General features: G+C 41.9%; 1 long non-coding RNA gene across 1 annotated transcript; it reads left to right on the top strand.

Annotated features, from left to right (window-relative positions):
- Window positions 1-371: 371 nt before the first annotated feature.
- LOC145426078 (uncharacterized) lies at window positions 372-1021 on the top strand. The gene is made up of 2 exons (XR_013906842.1): window positions 372-770; window positions 851-1021. It is a non-coding gene; the product is annotated as an uncharacterized LOC145426078 (long non-coding RNA).
- The last annotated feature ends 16728 nt before the right edge of the window (window positions 1022-17749 follow it).

The raw sequence follows: 17749 nt of genomic DNA, 5'->3' as shown, positions 1-17749 counted from the left end.
CACTCTGCATACAGTAGAGTGAATTGGGGGCTACACTGAGACCTTCTGCAGAAGCTTAGTTTTCACTGGCCTATATTCTAATCAAAGGAAAACTTAAATGTAATGTTTATTAAAGTGGGCCTGTCGTGCTTTTCCCCCCTCCCAGTACCATATTTTTGTTCTCGTAATGTACGAGATTAACTTTACACGATTCACAGTTCAAAATAGTCCTTCTTTATGTTAAACTAGACAGTACATCCAATATCGGAAACAAGTTGTTTTCGGTTGTTAAAGCAAACTTTCTTGACTTTTCTCCTCATAAGCAGAAGGTCTGAACAGCCGGTGGGTGTGGCTTCTATAGTTACAGCCAGAGCAAGCATTTAGAGCAGTCTGAAGTGACATAACAAGGAGCCTTGCATCGTTATTATTTGAGTTTGGCCAACTTCAGTGTGAGCATTCAAGATTGTAAAAGCAACCAGGCATAACACTGTGACCATGTGTTATATTGTGTTGGTCGTCGGTTGCTGCGCAGCCCTGATCTAACAAGACTGTTAGGGTCCTGGGTCGCCCTGGGCAGTTCTGGACATGTGTATTTTTGGTGCTGCTGTTCCTCGTCTTCCTGGTTTGTGTGCTGAGCACTGGTCTACAGGAGTCTTGTCTTGTGTGTCCTGCCAGGTGGCTGGCCACGCCTGAGGACCTCACACACCTGCAGCTGATCTGGCTCGTCGGGGGAGCTACATAGGAGTGTAGCTAAGAGCTCCTCGAGGCGGGATCGTTGAGTTGCACTCCAAGTTAGTGTGTGTCCAAGTATAGTATCGTGCCGGCCCGCGGAAGTCAATGTTTGACGGCTGCCTCTGTTGTTTCCCTGCAGGAGGAGCGTGGAGCAGAAAAGGACAGCACGCACGGGGAGTGCGGAAACACAGGAGCGGAGAGCACGAGCACGGACGTTTGAGCGAAGACACGACACGGGAGTCTAGGGAGCTAACGGGAATTTATTGTGTTCTTGTTATTTACTTCACTGTAAATAAATGCACTGCCTTCATTAAAGAGTCCTCCTTCCTCACATCCTCATGGTTGGCCGTGACAAATACACAAACTCTACTAGACCCCTGAAGGTGTGCTGTGGTATCTGATACCAAAAAGTTAGCAATTAAACCTTTAAGTCCTGTAAGTTGTAAGGTGCAAGGACTTGGACTTGGATTCGACATGTTTGTCCAGCACATCCCACAGATTCTCAACTGGATTGAGGTCTGGAGAATTTGGAGGGCAAATCAACACTTCAGACCATTCCTGAACCATTTTTGCTTGGTGGCAGGGCGTATTATCATCGCCCACAAAACAAATGGTTCAAATGTCAAAAACCACCTACTGGCACCATGGGAGCTTATTACTGCAGTATATCTTTGTGCTTTTTTGTACTCTTTAAACTAAAACAAACTGTAACAATGACATGATGTGTTAGGACAGCAAACTTTTTTCATCATCAGCAGAGTCCCTCCATGTTGATTCTGAATAATCATCGTTTCCTTTAAGCCACTGTCAGAGATCATCAAACATCCACATGTAATTTTTCTAAAGCCTTAAAGCAGCTACCATGTGTACATACAGAATGACTCAGTCGCTAATGAAAAAAATGCAATTGAAAGAGTTACATCTGCAGCGCTGTCAAGGCCGTTTGCGTTTGCTCTTCAAAACTCCTTTGTTATGTCAGATAGATTTCCTGGATTGCTCCCAATATCCTTAAGGCTTATTGGAGTGATGCATCCACACAACCCACAAAGGACACCCAAAGATAACAGGAAAAGTTGGACCTCTTCCTAAAGTGAGGTATTACGGTGGTTAGCCATGTGGTGCACTGGGATTCGAATCCACAGCATAACAGGTTTATAACACATGGTGTAAAGATTCATTGGCGTGATCACCGAAATTGACTTTTAAGTGACCTGCTTGCTATAAAAATGAGGCTAATTATGCCGGGATGGGATCTTGTCACCTTTGTGAAAATATCCCATCTATCGATGCCTTCATTTTAATGACACGTGTGACCTTTGTAGTCGCACCCTCGAGCTAGACAAACACAGAAGAGAGATGTCTTGGCTTATTCCGGTGAGCTCAGAGATGCTCAGCCTTGCTGAAAGCTCGTTTCATCTTTTACATTTGCAAAGCCTCCGCTCTGCTTCCTCTTAGCTGTTTTTTTCCCCTTCTTTTAATTTAGTTTACTCCTACATAATTCAGATTTCACTAAATTTAAATAAAATGTTACTCACTTCCAGCTTGAATTGTCAGCAGCAGATTATTGCAACATGTGGCGGTGTCGACAATGATTAATGCGTCACGAGAGCATGGGAGCTACTCCGCTAGTGGTGCTTATCCTATGTGACATCATTTATGTTTATCATTACATGGCCAACACACCACATGCACCTCTGCATTAGTGTGAGAGGATTTTAATATGATGTCTGGCTGTCAAACACGCATCATGTTAAAATCCTCTCGTGCTATTGCAGAAATAGGTTTAGAAGACCATATGTGTGGCTGAGGGCAACAAATCATGTTTTCCACCACAGACGACTAACAAGTGGAAAAAATAAGTCAGTTGATTTTCTTCTTATCTTAAAATCGTATTATTCTTATGAGAAAAATCTAAAAATAATTGTAGTGCCTGATGATTACATTAGATACATTGGAAAAAGTTTTTCTAACACTCTATATAGGAGTGCTCTGCAAGTCCATATTTTCAGGCTCCAAAGGCCAACTGAAACTTGTATGGATTTCTTAAAAAAGAAAAGAAATGTTGACGAGTCAGCAGTGGCAAGCTGTAAGTAAAATAATACCACTGAAATGTTTATCTTGTGTCGATAACTGTGCTGAATATCTTGTGACTACAGTTTCACAGAGTACACTGCTCTTTATAACTCAGTGCTATATTCTCCTCTCTATTTGATTACTAAGACACATTCTTTTTTGTTATAGTGTTGCTATTTGTCTCGGGTTCAAACCCACATTATGACATAGGGGGTGGCTGTAGCTCAGGAGGTAGAACAGGAAGGTTGGTGGTTCGATCCTTGGCTCCTCCAGTCTGCATTTCAAGTATCAAGATACTAACCCCAAGTTGCTCTCCGATGCGTTCATCGGCGTGTGAATGTACTTAGGTAACACTGAGTATAGATAAAGTGATTGGGTGAATGTGGCATGTTGTATAGAGTGCTTTGAGTACTCCGGGAGAGTAGAAAAGCACTATATAAGAATCAGTCCATTTACATGAGCTAACCAGCTAAGTAAGGAGACACTCTCTACATCATAGTGTTTTGACCTCTTGGGCTGAGCAGTCCTTTGTTATGGTTAACTGTCAACCAGAGCCTTCAACTGAATCTACCGTTGTTATTGCAAACCCTATCAGATCTTAGCACATACGTCAAACCCAACTAAGCATTACTAAAGCATTTACATGCTATCCCTTCCTATTCTTTTCATAAGCTGTATAAATGTCACACTTTCCCACTGTATGTTGTTGTATTCTATTCTAATATCTACACTATGTAACTTCACCATATACCAGTATAACAATAAACACCCCACTGCAACAAACTTTCACTAATTTCTTGAACAATGTTTACTTTGTTTAGACTGTTGTGTTTTTAAAAATGTGATGCCTATTGTATTATGCATAACATACACACTGAGATGCATAACCGCTTTTGATTTCTAGTAAATCCTTTGAGAATACCTAATAATCCCGTATATCACTGACTACTTCAAACTGCTATTTATGGGTTGGACCCCCTTTTGCCTTGAGAGTTGCCTTTAATTTTTACAGATTCAACAAGGTTCTGGAAACTTTCGTCAGAGATTTTGGTCAATATTGACAGTTACTGGATTTATTTACACTCTCCCATTCCACTGCATCCCAAAAATCCCAAAATTCTGATCTTATCATCTAAATATCATATATAATATAACACAATATTGACGATCCTGTGTGAAATATAGCCTCAGTTTAAGCTAACAGGAGTGGCAGCTATTGTGGTCTTCTGCTGCTGTAGCCCATGCTCTTTAAGCTTTGACCTGTGTTCAGAGATGCTGTTCTGCATATATTGTTTATTATAGTTAAGTAAAAGTAAATTAAAAACTCGAATTAGGTGTGAAAAATAATTTTAGGTTTAAAGATAAAAAAAAATAGAGTTAGAAAAAAACAATAAAACTAACTGAAACTAGTTTGTGAACTTGACTGATGTTGGTTTGGTGGATGTGTTTTCTGACTGATTTTTCCTAAATCCTGTCTCTGACATGCCATCCACACAATAACAATTAAAAAACCAAAGCTAACACTGCAGCTAATAGAAACTAAAGTGAATTAAACATTTTCAAGCAATAAAAACTAAAAGAAGGAAATCCATTCTGGAAACTAACCAACTAAAAATAGAAATAAAGTAACCAGTGGTTATTTGAGTCCCTGTTGAGTTCCCCTCTGACCTCGGGCATTAAAGAGACAACAAAAAAATGCTGATCACAGGAAATCTTCTCATTTTTGGCCTATTATCTGTAAAACCCACAGATGATCATGTAGTAAAAAATCACTCAAATCCCCTTTTTCACCATTCAGATGCCTGGTTTGGACCTGATTAATTGATGATTGCCCGATTAGATATTTGCATTGTACCGTTCCAGCTGGCAGAAAGCTGATCACTTCTGGCTCAGAAAAACAACAACACGGTGTCAGCTAATATACTAACAATGATGCCTCAGAATTAGCCTTTTTAAAACAATGGGCGATATCATGTCCTGAGTTGCATGCCTCACTTCAATGTGCAGAAAAGAAAGAGAGTGAAAAGCAAAAGAATATAACAGGAACCACCCAAGTGTTTGCAAGTTTGGACATCAGTTATTCTGAGCTGCCACATACAGTAGACACACTGTATGCACACTGATTCGGCAAATGTCTGTACTGTCAGCTGGGAAACTTGATTGATGGCTGTTCAGCGCCAGAATTTGCAATAAGTTGGAGAGAAAGACAATCCCAGCGCTCCAACTTTTAAACAGGTGTACCAAGAGCTGTGGCAGTCCGGTGTTTAAATGCATCGAGATTATGTAAATCACATTAGTGGTAATAAGAAAAAAATCAGCTCATCTTAATGTGCTCCCACACACAGCTACATAGACTATTACAACAACTCAGCCTCCTAATAAATCTACAAGCTCTCAGTCAGTGGTCACCATCATTTGAATGACACTTCCGTGTTCAGGCAGAAATCACATCCGCCCAACTAAATTGACGTGGACCAGTTTTCCATATCAGAGGTGCTCTGCAGCAGTCAAGTGTGTGTGTATCTGTTTGCGTGTGTGTTTGACTTTGTGTTCCTGCGTGCATGTGTGTGCGTGAGATCTCATTTCTGTATCGTTTCGGTGGTCTGATGCGTGCGTGGGACTCAAGCCCACAGCGGAGAGTCAATCTGAGACATCTATTATGCACTTCATCAATCTTTTTGGACTCTTGACATTTCACTAGCTGAACAAATTGTCAGTTATCAAAACTCAATTTCAGAAATGACATGTCGAAATTCACTCCTATACCCTCCCCCGAACCCCTCCTCCACTCTTACTCACTCTTCCTCTCCCCTTTCCTCTCTCTCTCTTTGCATATATCTCCTCACATTTACCTACATGCCATCACAGAGAATTCACCTAAACAAATTCACGCACAAACACGCGAGCACGTGCAGACGCATATGCACGAGGACAAATGAAGTTCATTTTTCTCCCCCTCAACTTCTTCCCACCTTTCCCCATTGCTTAAATAGCTTAGCGATGGCAGTTATGTATGCAAAGAGTTAACGGCTGCTGGAGTTAATCGCTCCTGGGCTACCGGCGTTCCTGTGAGCAGATAAGGCTGTTTCTAAATTGATTTGGTTATGCTTCATTGATAGTAAAAGGAGCCAGGCTTTGTTTACCTAACAAAACACATACGCACACACACACCACATGCCTTATCCGATCCCAGTTAAATGTGAGTGTATTGCACGTGTAGGTGCATAGGTATAAAACAGAGGTGTGTTTGAGGGTGTGTGCAAAAGAAAAAAATGAAAGAAGGAAAGAAAGAAAGTGCTGGCCATTGACAGGGTCAACCTTGGGAAAGGATGTAGGGACAAAAATCATTAGCGTAAAGTAAAAGTGAGAGAAGGCAACACTGAAGGGCCCCAATCCTTGCTCAATCTTGTTAATGAAAGTCATCAGTCACATTCTTATGAATACTAATGACATGAGCAAGTGCAGTGCCTGCAATCTCACACGTATGTGCACGCGTTTGTTCGCAAATGCGTGCTCGTGATGTGTGCGCTCCAGAACTTTTGTATTTAATTTAAACAAACTTGCAGCGTGATTCCATCTGCACATGGCGGGCAGTGCGACTCTTGTTTGTCTTTCCTCAGATTAACCTTTGAGAAATGCTTAATCCTGAAAACTAATCTGTAACCTGTGCCACTTGCTTCGTTTTGGTGCCTGGTTATCTGGTGTGTGATAAGCTATTACTCCCCCCCCCCCCCCCACCCCCACCCCATCCCTTGTGAACACAACAAATACAGTGTTACTGGCGAAGACAAGCCCGAGGGAGGATTTAAATGAAGTCTCGTACCTGCAGCACCATCCAGTTTAAAATAAAGACAAGAGACTAAAGGGGAAAAAGGACAAGTCAAGGATGCAAGACAAAGTTATGTTCAAATTATTTCTGCTTATATGTTCTGATTAAACTCAATTACCTTTCCAAAACCCTGCAGGCTACATTTTTAACATTAACCCATCAGCCTCTGGAGACAATAACTGTTTTAAGTCTTATAGCCAGCAGACAGGCAAGCTTTTGTTCTGTCTTTCAGTCATTGTTTGCCAATCCAGATCATTTTTTAAACAAAGTCATCATCAGGGTATGATCAAGGATTTTGAAACTCTTTGTCACCAACTTACATGTAAACAAATCTTCCAAAATCTAAAAATTCATCAATAGAGCCCAAACTACAAACTGACTATAGATGAAAACCATAAATTTTCCAGTAAAACACAATGAATAAATGAAACAAGAAATTGCTGCCATAGAGATTGTGTATATATAATGTACAAAAATACTCCATTGAGCCACATCTCTTAGTCTTTAAATTCCCATTGTTAGAGTTATATAAAATGAAACATCTGGCCACACAAACATCTGTAAAAGAATGCGTCATTCTAAAAAGCGCAATGGATTACTGGCTGACTACTAATATGATGCCACCATTGCAACAAGCCAGTCTATTATATTTCTTAACTCCTAGCTATATCAAGGATTGGAAGTGGAAGCATCTAAGAACTTGCACCGTGTAAGGTGTATCACTGATTGTTGAGGTGTACAAATCGACAATGCTCTTCTTGCCCAATAACTGCAAACCTGCTCTGGCATTAACATCAGCACAAAAGCTGTGTGCCGGGAGCTTCGTGGCTTGGGTTTCCAGGGCCAAAAAACTCCTGTAGGTGTAAAGTGTAGGTGGCCCAGTACTTACAGCACACCTATTTGTAGAGATTACGTTAACATTTGTTAAGTTAGTATTTTAGTTACTAACCTAGTGTGGATCCAAGTCATCAGTGGTTTCAAAGTGATATTTAAAAACAGACTTTTTACCTTTCATTCATGCAAGTACACAGTGGTAATTCTAGTGCAAATGACATTTTCTATTATTAATAAAATAACAGAGACCTGTCCTTTTAGGTAACAATGACCAAGACAGAGTTGGCTGGTGATGAAGTATTAATCCTGTCCCTGCTAGCTTCTACGTTCGTTCAGGATGCTAGCTATGCTATGCAGCTGCTAGTGCTGACTTGCTAGATTAGTAGCTGAATACACTAGGCTACGTTGCTAGCTAAACTATGCTAGCCATGTCAACTAGGGTTGCCAACCGTCCCTTAAAAAACGGAATCGTCCCGTATTTAGAAACAAAAGCACACGTCCCGTGTTGAGCTAATAAGGGACGCACTTTGTCCCGTAATACAGTGAGAATCAAAAGTAGTCTATAAATGTTAATGGAATTAACGCTTTGTTTGAAAGCATAACTCCCAGCCCCTCTCCTGCTTTGTGACCAATGAGCTGACAGCACACTTATGACAATTCAGATTACCGCTCATCTCATTGGTCGAGGAAAGGTCGCTTGCGGAGAAAATACCGGAAGACAACAGATGACCACAACAAGAAGCATGGCCAACAGGGAAACAAACGCCGACAGTACACCTAAAGCTGGGCAGACACTGTGTGATTTTTTCAGTCGCGTTATTCAGCTCCTGCTCAAACTGCACGATTGACTCGCAGGGGTTAGAAGTTGGTAGGTCACGATGCAGGTCTCACACTATACCACCCGATGCTCTGATGCGACCCGAGTGCTCACACTGTGCCTCCATAACATGAAGGTTATAACAGAAAATCTGTCGCTCTGTCTTTCACTCACACAGACACACAAACCACCACCATCAACTTTGCTAAATTGCTAATGAAAAACACTGATCAGGCAGCTGTGATTAAGCAGCAGTGTAAATCCAACTATTTTCACGGTTGTTGTGGTCGTGATAATTTTGTGATGCCACATCGAAAAGGCTCGGATGAGCTTTCCGAAGTTCTACAAGTTGTGCCTCCATCGCTGGTGTCCAGATCACACGCTGCACAGCCGTGCTGCTCCATCTTTTTCACCGACGTTTACGTGTTTGCGAGTGAGCAGTGTGAGCGGCTCACGAGCGATTGATGATCGGGAGCTGCTCGAGGTGTTAATCGCTTCTCGTTACCCCACGTATACTACACGACGCACGATGAAGGCCAAAATTGGGCCGATCACCAAATCGGTCGCACGACTCAAAAATCGTCTCAAAATGGGCCAGAAGCCCAGCATTAGAGCAGCAATGTTTGTTCGCTCAGAGAAAGAAAAAAAAGGCTGCAAAAGCACAGGGAGGAATGGGAAAAGGAAAACACCTGGCTGGAAAAGGTCACCATAACACCTATAAAGCGCACTGCACTGTGTGCTGGCGCACTTTTTCCATAGGCATGCTTCTAATGGTGGGCACATGAAGAACATGAGGGGCGTGAAAGCTCGGGGAACCCTTTACCAATTTTTTGTCCGCCAGGCCATGGCAGAAGCAGATATGGTATGTAAACACTGGTTTGTTTTTTAAACCCTCTGGTTAAGGTTAATATGGGCATGTGCAGTGAATATCAGCGCTATGTGGCCAGAAGTGTGATAATATAACTTATTTTGTGTAATAAACAGCTGCAAGGATAGATGATTACAACAAATAGATGACTAATACATAAAAGTAATACATAGATGAATAATGATGATGAGTTAAGATGCGTAATCATGGGAACAAGCGGGTTTACAAACAGGAGCAGCTGATTAGCATTAGAAAAGCTGAAATAATACCTCAACTGAAGCCAATTGTACTAAATGCACTAAATGTGCACAGTTACAAGAATATTTTTCGTTCTATTGCTTTCTATTAATTTATATAATTTTAAGTTAAGCAGGACAGAGTTCTTTTAAAGAAAGATTTACTTTTATTCTCAAAAGTTAAGCATGACAGGCTTCTGTTTAAGAAGGAGACCTGTTTTACTGTGTTAATGTTGTCATTTTGAGCTAAAAATAAATGGCTAAATGATCATTTGTTTCCCATATGGTCATATCACAAAGAATATGCATCTGCTTAAATCAAATTCAAGTCAAATGGTTAAAAAATAATTTCACACACACAAAAAAGAGCTACCACACTGGGAAGGGTGAAGGCAACTAGGTTGCCCGGCCCTGGCCACGAGGTGTCCCTTATTTATTTTTCAGGGAGTTGGCAACCCTACAATGTCAACTGAAAAGTAATCTGTAATCTGATGCTTCCGGAAGTCATTCAAGTGGCTCGGCCACACAGTCAGCAGCATTTAGTGGTTTCGATTATTTAAATGTTAATATCTGCTCCACTGAACTTTTTTCCTAGTCTTCCTCTTTCTTCTTTTTTTCAATTTCTGTTTTCGTTGAGAGTTGTCATTAGGTTTGTCTTAATGATTAGTGTGCCCCCATCCCCATTGCACAAAAGATTTTTAAGAACTAAATTAAAAAAATGTTGGATGTAACAAATATGATACAAATATAAATTAATGTTTGCAAATTAATGCTTCAATATTCTTTTTTTCATTTATCAGAAGGTAAAGAAACACTCCAGTTTCCCCCAGAATTTATTTTCTGGCAATTATTTTCATGGTTCAGGCTTTTCATGGTTAATCAGAACCATGGACGGCCCTTGGAAGGGCAGACAGTGGAGTCAAGCGTAGTCCCCTTAAGGAGTTCTGGTCTCTAAAACTGCCACTATCACAAGCTTTGCACATTGCCACTGCTGTAGTTTAAAGTTTGACAGCCCCCACTGTCCTGGGGCTCCAAACTGTTGCCTGCCTTGCCTTGTGGCAAATGGCCCCCTCTGCATGTACAAAATATGATGTTGACACCACACACCTCTCTGTTTGATGATTCTACATCAGCATTAATGGGAAGCGAACCTGAAACTAGGAAAGCTACCACTAGCCAGTAACAGCATTTTCAAATCACACTGAAGCCTAACTACACATTTGAAGAAAATTACTAACACCTCAAGCAGTTTTATTTATAAGGACATCACCATATACAGTAGCTTAGTTGAAAGTACCAAATATAGATGGATCACGCTGCCCCGAGAATCAAGCTGAAAAACAGGCTATCTGAGGAAGTGAAACATTTATCCTCCTTGGGGACTGGATAAAGAGTTTCCCAATGTTTCATTTTTTCTTGTCGGTGTGGCAGTACACATATCTGGGCCATTTCTGATTCAGTGGTTGAAAATATATATCTAAAAATATATATCATATCCATGCATTCTCTTAACTGCTTACCCAACACAGGGGTGGGGGAGGAGCGGGAACCCTGTCAGAGGGCTAAAGGTGGGGCAGACTATACCAGCCTGTCACAGGTGTAAGAAAAAATTAAAATGTAATCAAATTTGAGTTAAATAAAGCTCCTTGAAACTGAGCTAAAATGCACTAAACCGGCTTTATGCATGATATTATTTTATTGTACTATTACCCATTTTTTTGGTCATTTTTTATCAGCCCTTGAACCGGATCTCCTGTTGTGACAAGCAAAGAGACATCCCGGTGCTGTGTAAAGGGAAAAAAAGTAACATTTCCAGCTTGCGTGTGAATGAATAACATTAGAGAACGTGTGTAAGAGAAATGCGATACGTGTTTTGCAGGGACGCACTGAGATGATTATACCAGCTGCATACGAGGTGAACTCTATTTAGTGCTTTTCAATTTTCCTTCAAGCAGTGACAGTGTGGAATTTAATTTAGCATTGCATCTGCCCGTGTAACCTTGACAAGTTTCTGGAATCATTTGATTTGCCTCTACTACTCACAATCTGTCTGTTTATTTAATGACATTACCGTTCCTTATTAAAAACCACCCATAAGTACAACACTCTCGTGTTTACAGTATACAGTATGAGGCAGAATAGGTGGTTAAGGAAGGCATGTCCACCTATTGGAGACAAACTTTGTTCAGTCCCGTACAGCCAGCCAGAAGATTTCAAGAACCTAACAGCAATGCCAAGAAAGACTGGTTTATTTAGACTGAGCCCAAATAGACTTGGTCTATTATAGTGCAGGAATTTTTTTTTCTCAGCTATTTCTCAGCTGATTTATGTTTCCACTGAAAATATTCTGACCTCTTTTTGACACTTCCCATAGAAACAATTCCCCCTTTTACACTAAAAACTGGTTGCATGGGAGGTACAGTGGATTACAAGATCAGTAGCTCCACTCAGGGGACACTACTGGCTCAAGATTTATGACGATCAGGAAGCTCATCAGAGGAAGAGGGGAGAAAAGGGGGAAAAAAAGAAAGAAAACATTGACTCAGAGGAAAAGTTCCAATAATCATAAACATCCGACTCATATTCCCTGAACAGTAAGTCCTGCGTGGAGCTCATTAGCATTCAGTGGACCCACCAGATTACTCGGGGCACTCTGTAATTTGCAATAAAAAATAAAGATGATGCCAAAACAAAAACAAATCTGAGCTGGTACAAATTAGAAGGAGCGCGCTTGGTTAGTCTGTCAAAGCAGTAAATTTCCTCGCGCCTCGCGTGAAAAACTCAGGTCACCAGGCTCGAGCACAGGCGGGGGGGAAAATTAATGAGCTGTCTGTTTGTGTGACTTTATTCCCCTTGTATTTCCACCATTTTGCCTGGACAGCGTATCAATCTGCCTTTACGGTAATGATGCTGCGGTGCTGGAAATTATTGCATTAAAGTGATCGGGTTCATTTTGATTGGGGAAATAGGGAAGTTTTGAAATAAACAGCTGCACGCGTGGACACATCGCCGGTTTGACTGTTTTTGCAAGATGAAGACAAATTTTTACATTTCCCTCTTTAGAGCACAGAGTCCACCCCTGCTCTGGAGTTGTTATACGGGACATTTATCACATCTCCACAGTTGGCCTCAGCTGGTTTATCAGCCAAACCAGTGATGTCACCCAATCCTGAGATGTTTTAATGAAGCCAGTCCTTCCCTCCGTTGCCAGCGAGGGTCTCTCAGCATGTAGACTCCAGCTGCTGGCTGACACACTGATAAGCCAGACCTCTCACTCCAACATCTCACACTTCTCGTGCTGACTCATCACGCGGCCTTTCAGATTAAGAGAAAGGTCTGGTGGGTGTCGCCATATGTGGAGGCGTGGGGGAGGTGGGGGGGGGCCTAAACACCACCTGCCGGATCTCAAACCCTACATAACCTCTGTTTATGCTGATTGAAACATGCTGATATGGGAGATACGTTTCGTGGGGGGGGGGGGGGGGGGAGTTGGTATACAGACCAAAATAGGTTAGGGAATGAAACGCTTGCTGATGCTGCACTAACGTGGCAGATGGGAAATGAAATTGTCGGCTCTTTCCACTGCGTCCCTGTATCTTTTCACTCATCCATCCACCTAGTGAGCAATCCGCCAGCAGCAGGAAAAAAAAGCAGAGGTAGAAATGTAAGCCACCTGAAGCTTTCAGGTCAGCTGTCATGGGACATCACCCATGCATCCCCGAAGACTTGGTCACAGAGTCCTAACCTGGCAGCACGGCTGACCTCCCTTCATCAGCCTGCTGCACACAGAGTAACACAGAGGCACTGTCATACCCTGGACACCTGTGTCCAATCTCTCTGCTTGTGTATGCATCAAGCAATTTTCAGATGCTTGTAACTGCGGGGAAACATGGGTGCCCGTCTCTCAGAGCTGCATTCTAACCTGCTAAGTTGTTGTTCTCATTTCTCGCCTCGTGTTTCACTTGAGGTCGATAAAACTGACATTATGGGTCGCCGAGGAAGTTACAAAGGGCTGTGAAAGGGAAAAATAGAAAACACACAGCTACTGTACGACATCAGGGAAAGTTGTTGGCGAGTTTGTCACACTGTGTGGCTTTCACAGAATTGTACAGAACTAGTAAAACTCAAGTGTACAATGCCCTGCAGTAGTTTGTTTGGTTACTCTGAGCAGAGGAATACATATCGCACATTATCGCACATACATACACACATCATGAGACATATGATGTGTGTCTCTAGCTTGCTAGATGATTGGTTTGCTTCATTACTTAGATGCAAAACTTTCTCATCTGTACCACACAATAGGATTACCGGAGCTTCTTCTCGCTGAAAACAAGATTGATGGGTTGATGGGAAACCGGCTTAAAATATTCAAAGATTAAAAAATCTGACAGCTATCATGTTACGTCAAAGAGGCCTTGTCACAAAGATATCTGCTGAAGTTAGCATGCTTTGTGTGTCTTTGTGTATAATGCTTCTTTAGACCTCAAGATGGGATAGCGAGACAGTCTAGCATAGTTAGCACTCAGTCCACCATGTAAAAGAGAAGTAAAGGTTCAGTGATTGTATTTTCCTTTTATCTGCCTCAGTCACTGCAGAGAATGCGCACTTTTCTCACAACCAGCAGTTGTTCCCGGATGGTTGCTAACCAGTCTCTAGGCCTGTGTGACTGAGGCCATACTCCGTATGATTCCAGCCTCTTGCCAATTTTGTTAAAGGACCACTAGAGAGAACAGGATAGCCGAGAGATGAACTGGACTGCAAGAGTTTGCTTTTAGTCTTGAAATAGAGATAAGCTGAGCTGTGTGGCTGCATTTATTTGTATGTTAGTGCATTAGTGGCCAGGTCCTTACTGTAACCCAGTAGCTTTTTCCAAGTATATTTGATATTCAGTAGCTACCGTATGTTTAATTGCATTTAGGTCATTATGGTTGAATACTCAGAGGGTTTCTGCCTGTCTATTCCAGTATCTTGCCTGGCATAACTTTGCCTCATGCTGTGTACCTGTTTTTTTTTAACCCAAAGCTACAGTTGTTGTTTCCTAATTGCTTAATTAATATTATTAATGCTGCTTCATTTGACACATATGAATACAGCTTGAAAAAGACCATAAACAAGTTTAAAAAGGGATCAATGATTATTTTCACCTGATATCCTGACTAATATGTCCAGTAATCATTCTTTGCTGTGTGTGAATGTTTGTGAATTTGGTGTCTACAGTATCTGATTCGTGTGTATGAAACGACTACTATGTTTTGTTGTTGCAGTTTGCATACTTGTCTCATGTGTTTCATATATTTCTACACAGCTCTGATAGGAGCTGAGTGAAACAGTCGGACAGCTAGTTCTGGTATTGTCATCTTCACATAAATCCCTGACATGGCTGTCTGGAGATATTTACGGAGAGAGAAGGCATCGGGGGACGGCAAAGTGCTGAGTTAAACTTCCCCTCATCCCCTCCCATTTTTATATTTGAACCCACAAATGTAAACATATACATTCCTATTTGCCAAATCAGTATGGCGGCTGAGATGCATGGCTGGCGACAGGAGGAGAAAGAGATGCGAGAAACGATCCATCATGCCCAGAAACTGAAATAGCAGCCCTAAACCTCTGTGGACAACCCAGGCTGTGTCTTCTGGCCTGGACTGCAAGGATGCTTTCTATAGGACCCTTGAGCAGCTCAAAGATTATGGGATGAAGGAAAAAAAATACCATCTTTGTCTGTTCCCCCAAGCTTGGCTGAGGTTCTTATTGCAGGCTATGTATCCATTACTGCCTTCCTCTGGTGCCCCTGCATCAATACGACGCAGAGAAAATCTGGTATGGCGGCACCTTCCATTGACAAAGCATGTCTGGGTGGGTCGATAGTGTATTAATATGGGACAATAGTGCTAGCCACGTGTGGCTCGCACCACTAGGCCATATCGGAGTCTCTAGCACGCCCAGGGGCTGTGTGAATGGCCCTTAGCTCCACTGGGGCAGTGGAGGCTTCTTGTATGTGTGCGTGTGTGTGTGTGTGTGTGTGTGTCTGTGCTTAGACTGTTTTTAAAGCCAGAAGTCCCAATAACTGACTACCGAACCAAAGAGAGAGTGTGAGAGACAGAACAAGGGAGAGAACCATGCTCCACTGCTAACAATTTTACTACCTGCCTGGGAACACTACAGCAGAAGCATGCAACGAGGGAAAAAACAACCTGCCCATTTATAGGTGAATGTCCAAAAAGTGTTTGAAATGTGCTATTTTGTTTCCTTTCAAATTAAACTGAAATTTGAAATTAATTTTTTTTAAAGAAAAGTAAACATTAGTAGAGGCACATGTCAAAAGCAGTCTTTTCTTCATGCTGCAAGGCTTAAGTGATTTTACTCTTGCCACCCCGCTCTTGCCAATTCAAAAATAGCTAACAGCATAAGGGGGTCCTCAGAATTACAGCCAACTTCAAAGAATCATCCTTAAAGCAGGCACGGCTGAATGCGCGCAAGTACATGTTAGTTTTACCATTGCTTGGGTTTATTTATGCGCCTGTGAGGGACCCCGTTCAGTCACCAGCCAGTGCTTGCTTTGGCCTAAATAGATTTTTGTCAGTTTAATCCATTTTCTAAACTCTACATCGCTGTGTTGGTATTAGATCAACACATGGTCACCGCTGTCCTCGTATAATTTGGTTAAAAGGAAAGAGAGTAAATCAAGATCTGTGCGAAAGGTAAATGCAGAAATCTGTATGCGTTTATCACTTTCTCAACCCACCCCATGATTACATGTAAATATTGTACACAAAAATGACACAATTTAAACCCGGAGACCGCTGACACTCCATAAACACACATATTCAGTCACCCAGTATGATGTCCCATCTTGTGCCTGTATGTACACACACATACACATAAACACACGAACACGTGTGATTTACTAGTACAGATGAGGCCCTGGGAGTACCTCTGCCACCACAGCACTCAAATCAAAGCTGTCAACAGGGACCCTGGAGGAAGGGAGGAATCAGAAAATATCTCCTTGCTTTTCCTCCTCACCATGACCTGTGTGTGTGGAGATGAGATGGTGTGAGTGCATATATCTTTTTTTTTTTTGTCCCTGTGTGTGGAGGTAGGCTATGAGAAACGTTTGAAAAGATGCGCAAAACCTATCAGCTGGCTGTGTGGGAGATCAGCAGGATGCCAGCAGAGCCCAATTTACCTTCTCCCCCCTCTGCCTGGCCATTATACCTTGGGAAATATACACCTTTGGATGCACGGTGGCCAGAGGCTTGTTTACTTGCTAAACAACCTTGGTTGCGGAGTGGCATTTTCAGTGATGCGGCGAGGAAGATTGACTGTCCGCCGGCCCTGGGTGGGTGTCCACAGTCCTCGTGTATTCTTTACTATCCCTGCCAGCTTGCTCGCCTCCCATTACACACCAGCTCGCCTCACAGGCAGAAATGCACAGATGCCATTTGTGTACTCATCTGTGGGCTTACGAGCACATATGCAAATTTACACACACGGACACACGAACACACGCACACTTCAGACCATTTTCAGCCAAACGAATTGGCTGCTCCACGCGTTCATGATATACACCCCACCACCACCCCGATTCAATTTCCATGTTGATGAAACTGAATTTACAGTATAGATGCATCTAAACATACTGGTGTGTGAGGTGTCTATTATAGTGCAGCTGATGAGCGATTGCACGGGCTTTACTGTGCCATTATCATTGTAATCACTGTAATCATTTGACCCTCTTTTGGGTCTTTCAATGAACGTGCAACCTTCATACCTGGCAGTATCTCTGTGTGAAACGATGCAGGAATGACTTGGGGAACGGAGCAAATTGATTTAGGGAGGCAGGGGAGAAATGCCTGCCAGTTTGCTATCAAAGTTCATGCATTGTATTTACCCGAGCCCGATTAACTTAACAAGGCACATATATCACATAATTAATCCACAAGATTACCATCAAAAATCCATAAACCAGTAACATGCTTCCTTGCGCTCTGCCATTAATTATATTTGTGGCACTGAAAAGAAGAGATTGCAAGAAGGGGAGGCAAAAAAATTGAGAAAAAGGAATACACAAGATAGAGACGCAGCCATAGAAGAAGAGGCAAACCACGTTTTTAAATAAATATGCTGATTATACTGTACAGTAACTCATCATCTTCAGATAGCGATAAAAAAACATATTTATATGACTATACACACATAGGACATATTATAAAGTGTCATAATTGTACTCACATACTAGAACCTGTAAAAAATATAATGGTGTCAGATGAGATATTTACATTCAGCACATACTATGCTCAGATTTTAAAAAAAAGAAATCAAGGCTGACAACTCTATTACTGATCAATTTTGTCAAATTGCAGGAAATCCAGCTA

Source organism: Astatotilapia calliptera, chromosome 3 (assembly GCF_964374335.1).
Source record: "Astatotilapia calliptera chromosome 3, fAstCal68.1, whole genome shotgun sequence".
Classification (NCBI taxonomy): Eukaryota; Metazoa; Chordata; class Actinopteri; order Cichliformes; family Cichlidae; genus Astatotilapia; species Astatotilapia calliptera.
This window is presented reverse-complemented; position numbering and strand designations above follow the sequence as displayed.